The sequence below is a fragment of the Psammomys obesus genome, unplaced genomic scaffold (genome assembly GCF_907164565.1).
Source record: "Psammomys obesus unplaced genomic scaffold, mPsaObe1.curated_primary_1811, whole genome shotgun sequence".
Taxonomy (NCBI): Eukaryota; Metazoa; Chordata; class Mammalia; order Rodentia; family Muridae; genus Psammomys; species Psammomys obesus.
This window is the reverse complement of record NW_026592890.1, coordinates 25571447-25586522: the sequence shown is the minus strand read 5'-3', so window position 1 is coordinate 25586522 and position 15076 is coordinate 25571447. Positions and strand designations below refer to the sequence as shown.

General features: G+C 43.4%; 1 protein-coding gene across 2 annotated transcripts in view; it reads right to left on the bottom strand.

The window, feature by feature from the left end:
• The window catches only part of LOC129683267 (sodium-dependent glucose transporter 1C), a 31451-nt gene extending 18138 nt beyond the window's left edge, over positions 1-13313 (bottom strand). The window contains exon 1 of one of the 2 annotated variants that reach the window (XM_055615886.1): positions 13136-13313. The gene's annotated coding sequence lies outside the window, so the exon portion shown is untranslated. The other variant, XM_055615885.1, reaches the window with a different exon arrangement.
• Positions 13314-15076: the final 1763 nt, after the last annotated feature.

The following is a 15076-nucleotide window of genomic DNA, read 5'->3' as shown; positions in this document are numbered from 1 at the left end:
AGCCCTCCAAAACCCATCAACCCTAAACAGCCAGGAGAAGTAATCTCTCCCCACTAATCTTCTCTCTCCTATGTAAGGTAGGGAGGTTGGAAGAGAAGCAGAGGCTTCTTCTTCCAAACAGTTTTAAAAATGAGTGCTGCAGCTTGCCCGCCAAGTTCAAGTCTACACTGGATGTCTAGCACGGCAATATAACAATGATATTCAGAATGACAATATGGGTGTGGATGTGGCTCAGTTGTAGTGTGCTTGCCTCATGCCCACAAAGCCTGGGCTCACTTCCCAGCACTGAACAAAGCATCAGGAGGTCATCCTCAGATACATAGTAAATTCAAGTCCAGCCTGGGCTACATTTTGTTTGTTTCAAAAGAACAAACAAATAAATAATAAACAAAACAAATTTATTAAATATGCATTTATCATAAATTTGAAATATATTCAAATATACATTTGAAATAGTTTTCTATATTTTGAGATATGTTAAAGTCACTAACATAAAAAATTATATGTCAAAAATTTAAATTATCAAAGTGTTTTCATTTAAAAATTTCGTTTTCTATTTTCAATTTGTGTGTGTGTGCGCGTGCGTGCGTGTGCACATGCCTGTGTCGTGTGTTTGAAGTTCTAAGAAGGCCCAAAGAAGGCTTCAGATTTCCTGGAATGAGAGTTCTAGACAATTTCCAGTCACCTGACGTAGGTTCTGGTAGTGAGTCGCCAATCCTCTGGAAGAACAGCAAGGAATCTTAATCTCTGAGACACCTTCCAGACCTGGTTCCATTTCTTATATCATAAGAAAGGCGTCTTTCTGGTGCATACGAGGTTCTACACATACAGAATACATAGGAGCTAAGTCAGCTGAGCTTCCTCAAATCTTCACTCTCCTTCAAAAACACTTTCAGCCATCAGAAGCACGGAATGTGAGTCAACCTTCCTTGCAAAATGTTACAGGCAAGGTTCAGCAGGACTTTAGCAATGACGCTGGTCTATAGCTACCTTGGTATGTGACAAAGTAACCTAACCTAATGTGCCAACACTTTGTAACTGTGTGAACTATCTCTCATAACACATGGCCGGTCTCATGGGCTGCGTAACATGTGGCTATGTCCACATAAAAGTAAGTCTAAGCTGAGCCAGTCACAGCTACTTCCGTCTGTCTGTAAATCTTCCTTTCCCCTGCTGCTGGCCAGGGTTGTCTACTTCCGTTGGCTTCAGGAGCTGTCCAATTCATAAATCATGTTTTTGCTCAAATGAACTCTTGCTAAATCAGACCTCTTGGCATCAGAGGGGTGATGGGGACTAGACCTCCATTGATCATGACAGCACCACATATTCAAGCAACCGTACTGGCCAGAGTCTCCTGAGCCCCAGCATCTCACACAAGAGCCAGGGTCATGAACAGGTTTCACCTTTTATCAGAGTGATGGAGATATATGTATTGAACTCTTGACTGCGGGGCCCTCAGAAAGATCCTTTAAAAAAAAGTCTAAGGAGGAGTCTGAGAGTCTGTTTCCGGAGACATCCGCTAACTTCATTAACAAACGTTATAGGCCCAGAACCCATGTACTTTGTGGAAAATGAGTTAACCCTCTTAGTGGAGTCCTAGGTCCACCATAGGCATATAGTGGACAAAATGGAAACGCTTTACTTGCTTGTCCACTTGGGAGGAGCATTTGAAAAGTAGGCCTCCAAAGGATTGTTTTCATTTTTGTTATTTGTTTTTGTTTTTTAAGACAGGGTGCAGCTCTGGCTGTCCTGGAACTCACTCTGTAGACCAGGCTGTGGGATTAAAGGTGTGTGCCACCACTGCCCAACAAACATTTTTGTTTGTTTGTGTGTTTTAATGGAATTCATTATTTAATTGGTACACAGAAACATCTAAAAGCTCAAATGTATCAAAGAACTTTGCACAGGTCTCAGGGGGAAAACATGTATTTTTCACAAATATTAATCAAAGGTTACAGTGACCTAGGCAGGAAATTTTGTTTGGTTGGTGAGGAAGACAACTTAGTAGATGGTGTTTGGGCTTTGGCATCCTGGGGATTGGACCCAAGACCTTAAACATGCCAGTCTACACTGAGTTATCCAAGACCCTGGATCCATCTATCTACACTCTGATACATTAGTGAGCTTTGCATATTTTATCTGTCATGTTCCCAGACTTATTTATTTATTCCTTTTTTTTTAATTTATAAGTTTTTCAAGACAGGGTTTCTCTGTGAAATAGCCCCGACTGTCCTGGAACTCACTCTGTAGACCAAGCTGGCCTTGAACTCACAGAGATCTCTCTACCTCTGCCTCCAGAGTACCGGGACTAAAGGTGTGTGCCACCTCGGCTCTGCTCAGACTTTTTAAATGAAAACACTAATATCTGTTGCTTATAGGTTGAAGTATGTCTGTCTGTATTTGTATGTCTAATATCATTATACATGACTATATTGCTAAATTAAATTTTTTCTTTAATTAATTTATTTTTATTTTATGAACATTGATGTTTTGCCTGCATGTGTATCTGCATGAGGGTGTCAGATTTTGGGGTTACCGACAGTTATGAACTGACATATGTGTGCTGTGATTTGAACTGGGTCCTCTGGAAGGGCAGTCAGTGCTCTTAACAATGGAGCCATCTCTCCAGCCCCTAAATTAAATAAAAAAAAAAAAACACAACATTTTATTTAAGAAGGTAGTACCTGGACCCAAAGAGATGCCCCAGCAGTTAATAGTCCTTGTTGCTCTTGCAAAAGATTTAGGTTTGGTTCCTGACACTCACATAGTAGCTCAGAGACATCTGTAAATCCAGTTGCAGGAGATCTAACGCCTTCTGACTCCACAGGCACCGTGCATGTATGCAGGGTGCATACATGTGTGGACTAAGCACTAATGCACAAAAATTAAAATAAATGAATCTAAAAGGAAAATAGTATTACAAATAAAGTCTCCAAAAAATAAGAAAGCACTTGACTACATTTTTTTGTTTTTATGTGCTCTAGTTAATAAAAGAGAATTTTGTTTGTTTGATTTTTGAGGCAGGGTTTCTCAGTGTAGCCTTGATTGTTCTGCATTCCCTCTGTAGACCAGGCTGGCCTCGAACTCACAGATATCCTCCTGCCTCTGCCTCTCAAGTGCTGGGAATAAAGGCGTGTGCCACCCAGCTAAAACAAAATTTTAATAGTTTTTAAAAATAAAGATATTTTTTATATTTTATACAGTTTTCAGAAATAAATATAATACATATCCACAACCTTTTCTCCTTTGGGCTACTACAAATCAAACTTAATTCATTGTATCAATATTTTTCAGCAAGAAAAATAGCTTCTGGCCTCTAGCAACCTGATAACTTCATATTTGTCAGCATTTCAAGCTCAGTTGCTGGAACTGAGTTAAACAGACATAAAAGTCGCTGTAAAAGATTTTCCTTCTGTGCCAGAATATTTCACCATTCTCACCATCAAGAATGTGCACTTTTGGGGCTGGAGAGATGGCTTAGTGGTTAAAACTACTGGCTGTTCTCCCAGAGGACCCAAGTTCAGTTTCCAGCACCCACACGGCAGCTCACAACTGTCTATAATTCTAAACCAGCCACACATGTGGTGTGCAGACATACATGCAGGCAAAACACTGATACACATTTTTTTAAAAAGAAATGTACACTTTAGGGATAAGAGAAATCTGTACAAATAAGTTAAACGTAGAGCTAGCAAAAAAAAAAAAAAAGGGGGGGGGGATGGGGGGAATTGGGAGTACCAAAGGACTAGTGATAAAACTTTACCTTTTCTGTGGTTTCTTACGCCAGAGACCGAAGATTGTTGGGACTATCAGTGAACACATCTGTACCACATTGGCAGGTCATGCTAAGTGCACATGCTTCTTTTAGGAGTTGTGTTCAATCAATTTAGCAGTCTACACATGACTGGCATAAAACTGACAAGGGCACATTTACTTTCATTGATTGAAACTCAGGTCAATACAGGCTAAAGTTCTAATACACGAAAATAAGATTACTAGAAACAAGAAGCCCTATGCAATTATACAAGGAGCTGAGCCTTTTGTAAGTGCAGTGGTTTTAATGAGAATGGTCCCCAAAGTCTAATATGTTTGACAACTTGGTGTCCAGTTGGTGAAACTCTTTGGGAAGGTTAGGAGGTGTGGCCTTGTTGGAGGAGTCGTGTCGCCGTGGGTGGGCTTTGAGGTCTCGGAATCCTACAGTACCCTCAGTTAGCTTTCTCTCCCTCTGTCTTGTGGCTGTTGTCGTAACATGTATGTTCCCAGCTACTGCTATAGTGCCATGTCTGCCTGCCTGCTGACATGCTCCCCACCATGACAAAGGGTCATGCAATCTAACCCTTTGGAACTGTGAGCCTCAAATTAAATTTTTTTTTCTTTTTATAAGTTGCTATGGTCATAATGTTTTATTACAGCAATATAAAAGTAACTACAGTAAAGGTTCGTACAAGGGAGTGGATTATTGCTGTCACGGGCTTGACGGTGCTGGTCTTCTGAGGGATGTAGAAGACTGGGGCTTTAGACTAGGAAAGCTGTTGGATGTTGTGAGTGAGGCTTGGAAGACAGAGACAGTGGTGCTGACGGCAATGTGGGCTATGGAGGCCCAGCTCAAGAGGCTTCATAGGGGAACAATAGTAGCAACTGGGCTACATATCATTCTCAGAATATTTTGGCAAAAAACGTAGCTATTTTTGCTCTTGCCCTAAGAACCTACATGAGGCTAAATTTAAAAAGTCATGTATAGAAGAAATCTCTTGTGTATTGTATGGATGCAACACCTGTAAATTAAAAAATCCTATGGCCTATAGATGAGGCAGGAGATAGAAGGTGAGACATCCACCAGGCAGAGGGGAGATAGAGCCAGGCATGCAAGATTCAGCCAGCAAGATGTGAAGAGGACAGGCACATGGCATCTGAGCCCAGGTAACCAGTCACATGGAAGAATGTAAATTAGTATAAATGAGTTATTTTAGTTGTGAGCTAGTCAGAGCAGAGCCTAGCTATATGGCTTAGGTATTTGTAAAATAATAGTTGAATCTCATGTGTCATTATTCTGGGAACTTGGAGAAGGGAGGAAAAATCTCCCACAACAATTATGGGCTAATTTTGTTGGCAGAAAAGATTTCGAGACAGCTTTACTATTGACTCATTACTAGTTATTTGCAATTAAAATAACCAAATAACTTTTATGCAGATCTACAATTAAAAAGAGCAAGAAAGGGTAAAAAGAAATACAAAATACACAGTTTTGGGAGAAAAGGAGCATCAGGAAATTTAATTTTGGAGCCAAGGCTTGTGCTGAAAGAGCTAAGAAGAAGCCTGATGTGAAATGGAATAAAGGAAGCAGTGCTTTCAGGGGAAGACTCCACCCAGGTAAGCTTCCAGCTTATAAAAATGAAAGCTTATGCAAATGCAGTTCAATGAGGGCCCAGGTTCCAGAACACAGCAGCTTTGGCCACATAAATCTGGAAAGACATAGGACTAAAGGCGCTGTGAAATCTTCCTCTGCCATTAATTAAAGCTGCTAAAGCCAGCCAGGTGGTAGGAGACTCCCTATGTGGAAGCCCAGAGAGGCCATTGCATGAAGCTGTGGAAAACGAAACCTGGGTTGTATTGGAGACTCTAGGATGTTGGAGATGCCAGAGCTATGGGATGTCTTCGAAGGAGAGCTGCAGATAGGGAGTGGAACCAGCCCAAGAGAGAGAAGTACACTGTAGTCAACAAAGCTGAAAGGGCAGAGCCATCTAAGGTTTTTGACACTGGACATAGAATTATAGGATTTGGAGTTTGCCCTGCTGGGTTTTGGTCTTGCTTTGGTCTGGTGTTTCCTCACTATGCCCCTATTCTTTTCTTTTGGAATGGTAATGTGTATTCTGTGCCATTATATGTTGGAAATACTTGACCTGATTTTTTATTTTGCCATTAAGATACTTCCTTGAGTCTTAGAAGAGACTTTGGACTTTTCTTTTTTTCTTTCTGTTTAAAAAAGATTTGTTTATTATGTGTACAATGTTCTGTTTGTATGTATACCTGTACTCTAGAAGAGGGCACCAGATCTCATTATAGATGGCTGTGAGCCACCATGTGGTTGCTAGGAATTGAACTTAGGACCTCTGGAAGAGCAGCCAGTGCTCTTAACCTCTGAGCTATCTTTCCAGCCCTCTCCCTTAAAAAAAATTATTTATGTATTGTTTATATATTATTTATATATAGTTATATATTTATAAATATATAATTATATAATATATTGTTTATATATTATTTATTGTTTTGCCTGCATGTGTGCCTGTATGCCAGAAAAGGGCACCAGATTTCATTATAGATGATTATAAGCCAACATATGGTTTCTGGGACATGAACTCAGGATCTTTGGAAGAACGACCAATGCTCTTAACCTCTGAGCCATCTTTCCAGGCCCCAAGACATTAGACATTCAAAGTATGTTGATACTGTGAAAGACCATGGGGTCTTTGAAGTTGGAATAGATGCATCATGTATTATAATAGTCTCACAAATCTATGGGGGTCAGAGGGTGAAATGTAGTGTTTAAACTCATATGCTTGGAATACTTGGTTCTCAGTTAGTGGAACTGTTTGGGAAGGATTGGAAGGTGTGGCCTTATTTAGCGAGGTATGTCACTGGGAGTGAGCTTAGAAATTGTAAAAGCCCTCACTATTCCCTTTCATTCTCTTTCTCTCTTTTCTCTTTCATAGCAGCATGGCCTGGTGCTTTGTATTAATTGTTAATTATCTTGCTACCCACCCCCACAGATTCTTACTGTTCTGCAAACAATACCCCCCACACCCCAAAATGATGTTTTTGTTACCTTGCCTCCTGATTGACTAAATAAAACTTCCTACACCTGGGCAGGGCAAAGGTGAGGTGGGCAGAGCTAAGGTTTGAGGGCTTTGGGGACAGGAGAGGATCATGGGAAGAAGAAGAGAGGTGGAGGAAAAAGGAGGAAGCACAGATGCTGTGGGATAGAAAAAGAACCATGAGGGCCAGGGGGAAGGACTCCGAGAATGGTGTGAAGAGGAATGGCCCAAATGAAGAATATAAATAAGCAAGTATTTGGGGATTATGGATGGAAAGTTGTCCAGATAGAAACTGTTAAAGCAGATGGCATGGGCTAGGGGCTGGGAGATAATGAGATAGCATAAGTGGAATTATCTGCCCAGCCCAAGGTGAAACAAGGCAAACTGAAACCTAACAGGTGTCTGTGTCTTTATTGACTATGGTAGTGGCTTGATATACCACTGTAATAATTATAGGGCAAACAATAAGCATTATTAATATGGACTTTAAAAATTACCACAACTCTCTCTTTCTCTCTGCAATGTGGTTGTTGTCTCAACCGGTAATATCTCAGGCATGCTTCAGCGTCATGCCTGCTGTCTGTGGCCATGCTTCCTGCCATGACGGTCATAGCCCTCTGAAACTGGAAAAACCCAAATAAAGTCTTTAATTTATAAGTTGTCTTGGTCACAGTCATGGCAGTAGAAAAGTCACCAAGACAGTGAGGAGAGTGGTAAAGTGGCAAGATGAATCCACTTTTGTCTTAAAGCAGGACTGTTGCTGTAAGCTAAGAGCAACATGGCCAAAGTAGGATGGGTGAGACTATTACAGGAAGTCTGCAGAAGAGGAATTTGTGAAAAGAGTTTTTGTGTGGTCAAGCTGGCTGAGAGCAAAAGAAGAACTGTTTGGAAGCTTTCCCAGAGATTGAGCTAAGGCTCACTGTGAAACTAGATCGTGATCTTGTTTTCCAGGTACACAGGTGCTCAGTGGGACGAGTGAAGGATTTGTTTTGTTATTGTTTCATTTGACGTAGTTGACCCAAGAAACAAAGATTCGCAGGAAATGAACAAGATCACTTCCTGTCTGTATTTGTGACATTTTAAAAAATCACTTAAGGAAAAGGAGTCCTCTTGACTAAAGATTATCCCCCAGTCACGTGATTTTTAAATTTAGTTTGAAGTGCTAATATCACTTTAAATGAAGGTTAAATGAAATATCATTGCTCACTATGGACTGTAACTTTATCTTGATCAAATGTGTTACACTTTTGATATTTTTATGACCTTCCTCAAATTAAATTATGTTCTTCTTTAGCTTGGATTAATTTGGGTCTTTCAGAAAGTCCCTTAAACTTTTTAAAAACCATGATCTATATTCCCAGAAATAGCGAAATAGTAAATTAATTTGGCAAATTTGATAAATAACATGGTAAGCACGGTCAAACACATAACGTTAAAATCTCTTTGGATTTCATTTGTCAATGCATTAATATTTCAGAAATTATGAGATTCAATGATATGTAATGCTCCTAAGATACCACTATCAGTCAAAATTCTGATAGTTATCTTTAAGTGTATATAAGAGTCTGGAACAATGCCCACATGTGTAGTCCTAATAATCGAGAGGCTGAGGCGGGAGGGATTTCCAGCCAATGCAGAGGATGTAGCTACAACTCATCTTGTGTTTTGAGAAACTGTGTGTAGCAAAAACACCCAACTTTTCTCGTTAAGCGCTTTTGCAGTGAGTTTTCATCAGATGTCAGATCATGGCCATCTTATGTTGCAGGATATTCGATCCCACTGCGAACCTGGAGATTGTGTAGTTTACTAGAAAAAACCCATTTCTAGTTGTGATGTGACTCAGCCCTAGCACACAAGTTTAGTCCAAGAGCTTTCTGCTTTAACAGTATTAAATAAAGTGGGCCATAGGTTAAAAGGTAGAACAAGAAACCAGTTGACAGAGTGAACATGGGAAAAAAAAACAAGCAAACCAACCAGAGAATGAGAGAAAGTCAAGAGGATGGATAGAGAGGCACACAGGAAGCAGAAGGGAGGGCATTGAGTTTGAAGGTTTTTTTTGTTTGTTTTTTTTTTTTTTTTTTTTTTTTTTTAGATGTGTGGAGAAAGGTTTCCTTTGCCTTTTTCTTCCTTTAGGACATTGGCTGAGGAAGAAGGTCAGCTGGGCGCTTTCTCTGCCTCTGAGCTAGCAGGCCTTCACCCCAGCATTTGGCTCCTGGGTCATTTTATTGGTAAAACCTACCAACTGAGATTTTATTAAAAACAAAGTCAGCTGTTTGCTCTGTATCAGTTCATGGTTGATATTCATGGAAAGACTCTAAGTACAGAGTTCTGATAATTCGAAGGACATTCCACAGAATGTCCAAGGCTTATTCTAGTGAAGAATAATTCTAGTGAAGAAGCAAAATGGCTCATAAGTTGAAGCACAAGAACTACGTACAAAAAAAAATAACTTGGCAGATTTTCATTCTAAGCCAGCCAGTAGTGACAATCAGCCAGTAATGAGCTGTGCAACCTCAGTGCACTCCACAAGATGGACCCAAATCAGACACTTAGGACAATCAAGTAACTAAGCGCTTTCAGGCACCTGAAACGGAACCGCTGAACTGGTGCTAAGGCTGTAAAGCCATTGCCAAGCAAGGGCTCAGGGATGGTTTGGATGGTTGCCTTGGGGCTACTGTGTCTTCACAGCCTCCATCAGCAAAAGCGCTCTGCACTCCAAGACTCATCATGGCAGAGCCGAAATGACTCAAATGGTGACAAACATTGATGGGTGGCTGTTTTATAAAAATTGCACAAAAGGCTCATTGCTGGTGTTTGGTTAGTCACACCCATGATTTTGTTAGGACAGTAAAAACCTCAGGTAATACTGTAACAACTCCAGGGTGATTTGAACACTTTTGGGTTCATCTGCTTGCCACTTTCAGGTGCTTATCTTCTAGATGGATGGGAGCTTTTCTATACAGAACAGCCAGTGCTATCAATAGTTAAAATGACTAAAAATGTGTTTTCTTCTTGGGACACCCCCCCCCAAATCTCCAACAGCATCAATAATTGTTTCACCTCACAAGTGTCACAAGCTCCTGGACTACCAGATGGCCTGTCAATGGCGTTACCAGTTCGTGGCGATTGGATCTGCTCCCACTGGAGAGCACAGATTTATTAGGCCTTGTGACATAACCACTGCAAGGCAGCACCCCTAGTGATAGCACCCCAAGCATCGTCCACTCCGTTCAAATGAAGTGTGACATGACTCAGTAGTTAAGGCGAAAGCATATTCACTAGGTCAAAGAAACCCCTTGCGACCTACTGATGGTGGCCTGAACTTCTATAACCTGGATACTGAACAATAGTCTCTTAGAAATAACAGCATGGAGAGGCTCCCCCTGACTCGGCTGGAAGATATCACACCAGTACTTGCTCTGGTATTACAGAACATGAGAGCCCTCAAGTCTAGACTGACAGTTCTCAAGACTTTTGAAACTCTACCTCCGCTGGGGACCTCATAGCACACCTGGCCAGGAATGTTTCTCCCGAGAAGCAGAGACATCCTCGGTAGGGACAGCTTAACTCGCCGATCAAGAATGATCTGTTACTGCAAAAATGTTTTTTTCTTTCCCCACCAGCAGCCATCTCGATCCCTTCCATTTTCTTACAGGGAGATACAAGAACCACGGAGGCCACACCAAGGCTAAAGGCATCCGACAACAGCAGCAGCAGCAGCAACAGTCACCGAAACAGCGACAAAAACCCCAGCAGCTGTTGGGTTTGTGAGCTAATCAATGCCTCCAACTCAGGAAACGCTGCCGCCATGGCCAGCGTTGCTCCATGCTTCCTACCCATCACCCTGAGACTCCAGAGGAAGAGGGGAAAGATCTCTCGCATCAGCTGGCCATCACTGCTCTGTCCTCCTACCCTCACTGGGCATACAGCCCAACTCTCCTGCTACGTAGTTAATAATATAACCACCAGCTTGATGGGAAGCTTGTTTGAGTGGTGTCTGAGAGGGGTTGGCTTTGAGTATACAGGTCACATGGCCACTAAATTCAGGAAGGTCTTTTTCTACTAAGCGACCTTAGGCAACACTACTTCAGGCTGAGGGATCACAAAAATGTTTTTCACTAGACCATGTTCAAGAGCTACACAAACTTAGGAGTGAACGAATTTAACTGTGTTCTGCTCAAATGCCCACAGGTGGCCATGTTTTCCAGTCCCCAAGGCCCAAGACTGATCTATGGAGAGCTCATAATGGAATAATAACCTATGCAGCCTCTCTGCTCATTTACAACTTGCTTATTTGACCTGGCTCTTTCTTGCCTTCTGAATAGTTTTTCTTAAAGTTTTTATATCTCCCACAATCATACCAAAGTGGCCAAGATCCAAAATTAGTTCCAACCATGCAGTAAACAAGTGAGCTTCCACTGAAGAGAAGTCTTAACAGGACTCCTGGACTGGACTCCCTCTGGGCAATAGGTGGCATTGTGGCATGGTATTTGAAGCAAAGATTTAAGACTTTGTGTGTTGCAGTAAACCAAATCTCCCTGTTCAGAAGGGGGGAAAACACTCTCAGAAAGATAGATGAGAGTCCATTAATGAGTGTGGAAAATTTTTAGCTTTGACCGTGTTTGTGAGCTGGTGTGTGGTGCTGAGTAAGACACAATGTCGTATCTAACTTTCTCTCGACTTTTACTACTACCAGAGTAGTGAAGCCGATTGTGGTGGCGCACACCTATAATCCCAGCACTCAGAAGACAGAGGCGGGTGGATCTCTGAGTTCAAGGCCAGCCTGGTCTATGTAGTAAGTTCCAAATCAGCCAGGGCCACAGAGTAAGACCCTGCAGTTGAAAAAAAAAAAAAAAAAGTCATGTAGAGTGTAGCTGAGACGCTGGGCATAGCTCAGCTGGGAGAGCACGTATGGTAAATGGACAAGGCCCCGGGTTCAGCTCACAGCAGTAACAACAACAAAAATAGCTGATGGTGCTGTTGCTGAGGATGCCTTAAGAAAACTTCTCCGAGGAAAGGAAGACATGGTGTCTGTGGGAGGAGGAACAGCTCAGCTGTCTACAGACGTCCAGAGTGCTGGTGGCAAGCCTGGCCGCCCTTAGACTTTGTCACCATAGCTAAGTGTGTCCCTAGCCTCCTGTGACGTGTTACCAGGCCAACCACAAAGGGACTTTAAGTCAGTGGACTCCATAGCCCACTGTGGTCCTTAGTCACATCAGAACCAAAACAAAAAATTTTGAGCAATAGCAGGAAATAGGAAACTTAGAACGCTTTTTAATGCAATGTTTAGGTTGTTTGATTCTGCTCAGGTTCACAGAGACAGCCATAAGGACTGTACTGAGATTCATAGCCTTATTTTCTTCATAGCATCATGTGATCTCCCAGGGTGTCATATCCCCTAAAGAGATATAAACAAGGCTGGCCATGGTGTGGACCTATAGTTCTAGTACACAAGAGGCTGAGGCAGGAGAATCCAGAGTTTGAAACCAGCTTAGGCTATATAGCAAGAGTCTCCCCACCCACCCCCAAAAGGGGGAAGGGTCATAACCGTTCCTGTTCTGCCATCCTTTGCAGTTTAAACAGGAAATAAGAACACGAAGAAAGCACAGCTGTACAACGAGCAGAGAGTCTGTTCGGATCAATCAGTCGATCAATTGACAGAAAAGCTTTCCAGCGCTTAAGGTTTCAGACAGTCTCTCAAAATCTGAGAGGCTGGGGACCGAGGGGGGTGGGAGGAGAAGTAGCTTTCTCTTGGGGGGAATCCAACCTCCCAACTCTCCCAGATCACATTTATCAAGTAACTCGGAAAATTCCGTGTTTACACAGGGATTGGCAAAAGGCACTTCCAATGTGACATTTTGCTCTAAGAAAATGTTTCAGGCTCTTCAGGGTTGATTTCTATAGAATCATGGGCAGAGTAAGACACGTTCGGGTTCTGCCACTAAAACATCTCTGTGACCAAGAAAAAGCTGCTTTCCTCTTGGGCCTATTTCCTATTTGCAAAACCGAGTGGATGGCCACCTGAAGGAGAAATCGCTAAAAAAGTCAGTTTATTGTGTAGTAAGTCACAGTCGGAGCGCAGTGGCTACAGACTCGGGCAGTGCTAGGAAAGTTTTCTGCAGTTAGAAACCAGCACAATCAATTCCGAGCTGGACAGCAACCCTCCGTGATTAAAGCAGCGCCCGTGAGACAGCGGAGGAGCCTGAAATGCCCAGAGTCACAGACCGTGCAGGCAGCGAAGGCGAGAGTCCAGCTGGAAAGGGCAGGACCCCCGCAGCAGGCTCGCACCCCGGCCTGCGAGGGGACGCAGCCTCAGCTCTCACCAGCCCCAGGAAGGCGGCGTACAGGACCGCGGTGGAGAACCAGCGCAGCGCGCTCCCGGCCCGGCAGGCCACCGCCTTGTGGTCATTCTGCGCTGGGGTCTCGGTCTGGAGGAGGCGCTGCCCAGCAGCCGCGGCCCCGCACCCACGGAACTCCACTTCCAGCTCCAGCTTGGCCGCTCCAGGCTACTCGTCTTGCCGCTGCCCCGGCTCTTCGGTAGATCCCTCCGGAGCTCTGCGCTCGCGTCTTTCCAAGCCCTGGAGGCTCCGCCTAGTGGCACCTTCCTCCAGTAACCTTTCTGAATCAGGCCAAGGAAAGTTGGACTTCGAACGCGCCTGTGTTGCAAGAGGAAGACACCCAAGCCTCATCTTGAGCAAGCCTGTGCCATCACGTGATGAAAAAGAAGGCTCTAGCCAGCAAGGGTGGCAGTCTCCTGCTGGAAGCGAACGTGGTTTCCCGGGTGATCTCGGGTCACTGACCCCAGGGCTGCGGAGGCTCACCTAGCAGAATCACCGACGCCAGCTTGACTGACGGGTGCCGCGAGGCGGAGGAATTGGGAAGTGCAGCTTCGAATGGAAGATGCTAAAACGTGGCAGGAGGGACTTTAATTTCAGCAGGACGATGGCTAGGTGGGGGTCAACACGGATTACATAGAAAAAGACACTGTCTCAAGAAAAAAAAAAAAGGCAAAAAGGTGTAAAGCTCGTAGGTGCCTGTGTCTCTCCAAGCCCTGCTCCTGCTAAGGGGCTGTAAAAGCTACCATCATAGCCACCCTCTTGACATCCAGCGCACTCTGGACTCTCTGCCCTGCCCTGGAACTCTCCAGCAGGTCCAGGGGAAGAAAAAAAAAATACTCAAAACCCAGCATGTGCACAGTGAACTAAGTTAGTGCAGAGAGCAACCGAGGAGTTGTAACAGGAGAGCAAAGCAGCGCTTCCTTCTCTCACTGCAGCTGAGACGGCCGAGGCCGGCTGAATCCAGCATGAAATGGAGTGAATGGATACAAATAAGCACCCTAGAAAAAGCGAAAAGTACTATCACTAAATTCTGGAAAAAAAAAAAAAAAAGATTTCACGTTCCGAATTCTAGTGACGACGGTACAAGACCCCGGAGAGGACAGCAAGAAATAGTGGAAACATTTTGAGGCTCCTTAACACCCAGCTCCCCAGCCCAAGACGTTTTACTTTCAAGACCCACAGATCTTGACCTCAGTCAACTCCTTTTAAAAGCTCTAGTTCTAAACCAGCTCCTTGTGTACTGGGGCGGATGAACGCGCTCTTGAATTTCTGGATTTAGAAGGATCTCTAAGCATGTCTTGGAGCCAGCAGTTGAAAAAGACGGAGTGAAAATGCTGCTATCCGAAACGGACTGAAACAAATTCTCTATGAGAAGACGAGATGAAGCACATTGTCAAGACCTGTGTTGTGCACTGATCAGCTGTTGCTGCTTCTAACCCACACGACATCAGCTGTGGCATTTCAAATATGGACCCAACCGCTGGCTGACGTCAGAGGACAGGCCTGTTGTAGAGGCAACTTGATCAGCAGATTAATAGGAATGCAACTCTGAGAAAGAAAAACAATGGGCTGGGGATGATCGAGTATTCAGTTAGCATTCTTGCTGCTTAATAGTTGAATATTAGTGTGCTAATAATAGTTGAGTAGCGGTGTGCTTCTAGAGGAAACTCAGCTCTCAGTATGTCTCGACAACTGCAAATATTGCAGACTTCAGAAAGAGATGAGACCTAGATAAATTCTTGTGAAGAAAAAAAAAAAAACATACGGGCCAAGCACTGTGTCCTAGCATGCTCCTGCATTGCCGCAGTAAACACACCATGACCAAAAGCAACTTGGGGGGAGGGGCAGACTTTGCTTACACTTTACCATTCGTCCCTGAGGGCTGTGGAGGCTGGAAGCTGGAGCAGATGCTGAAGCAGAGACCAT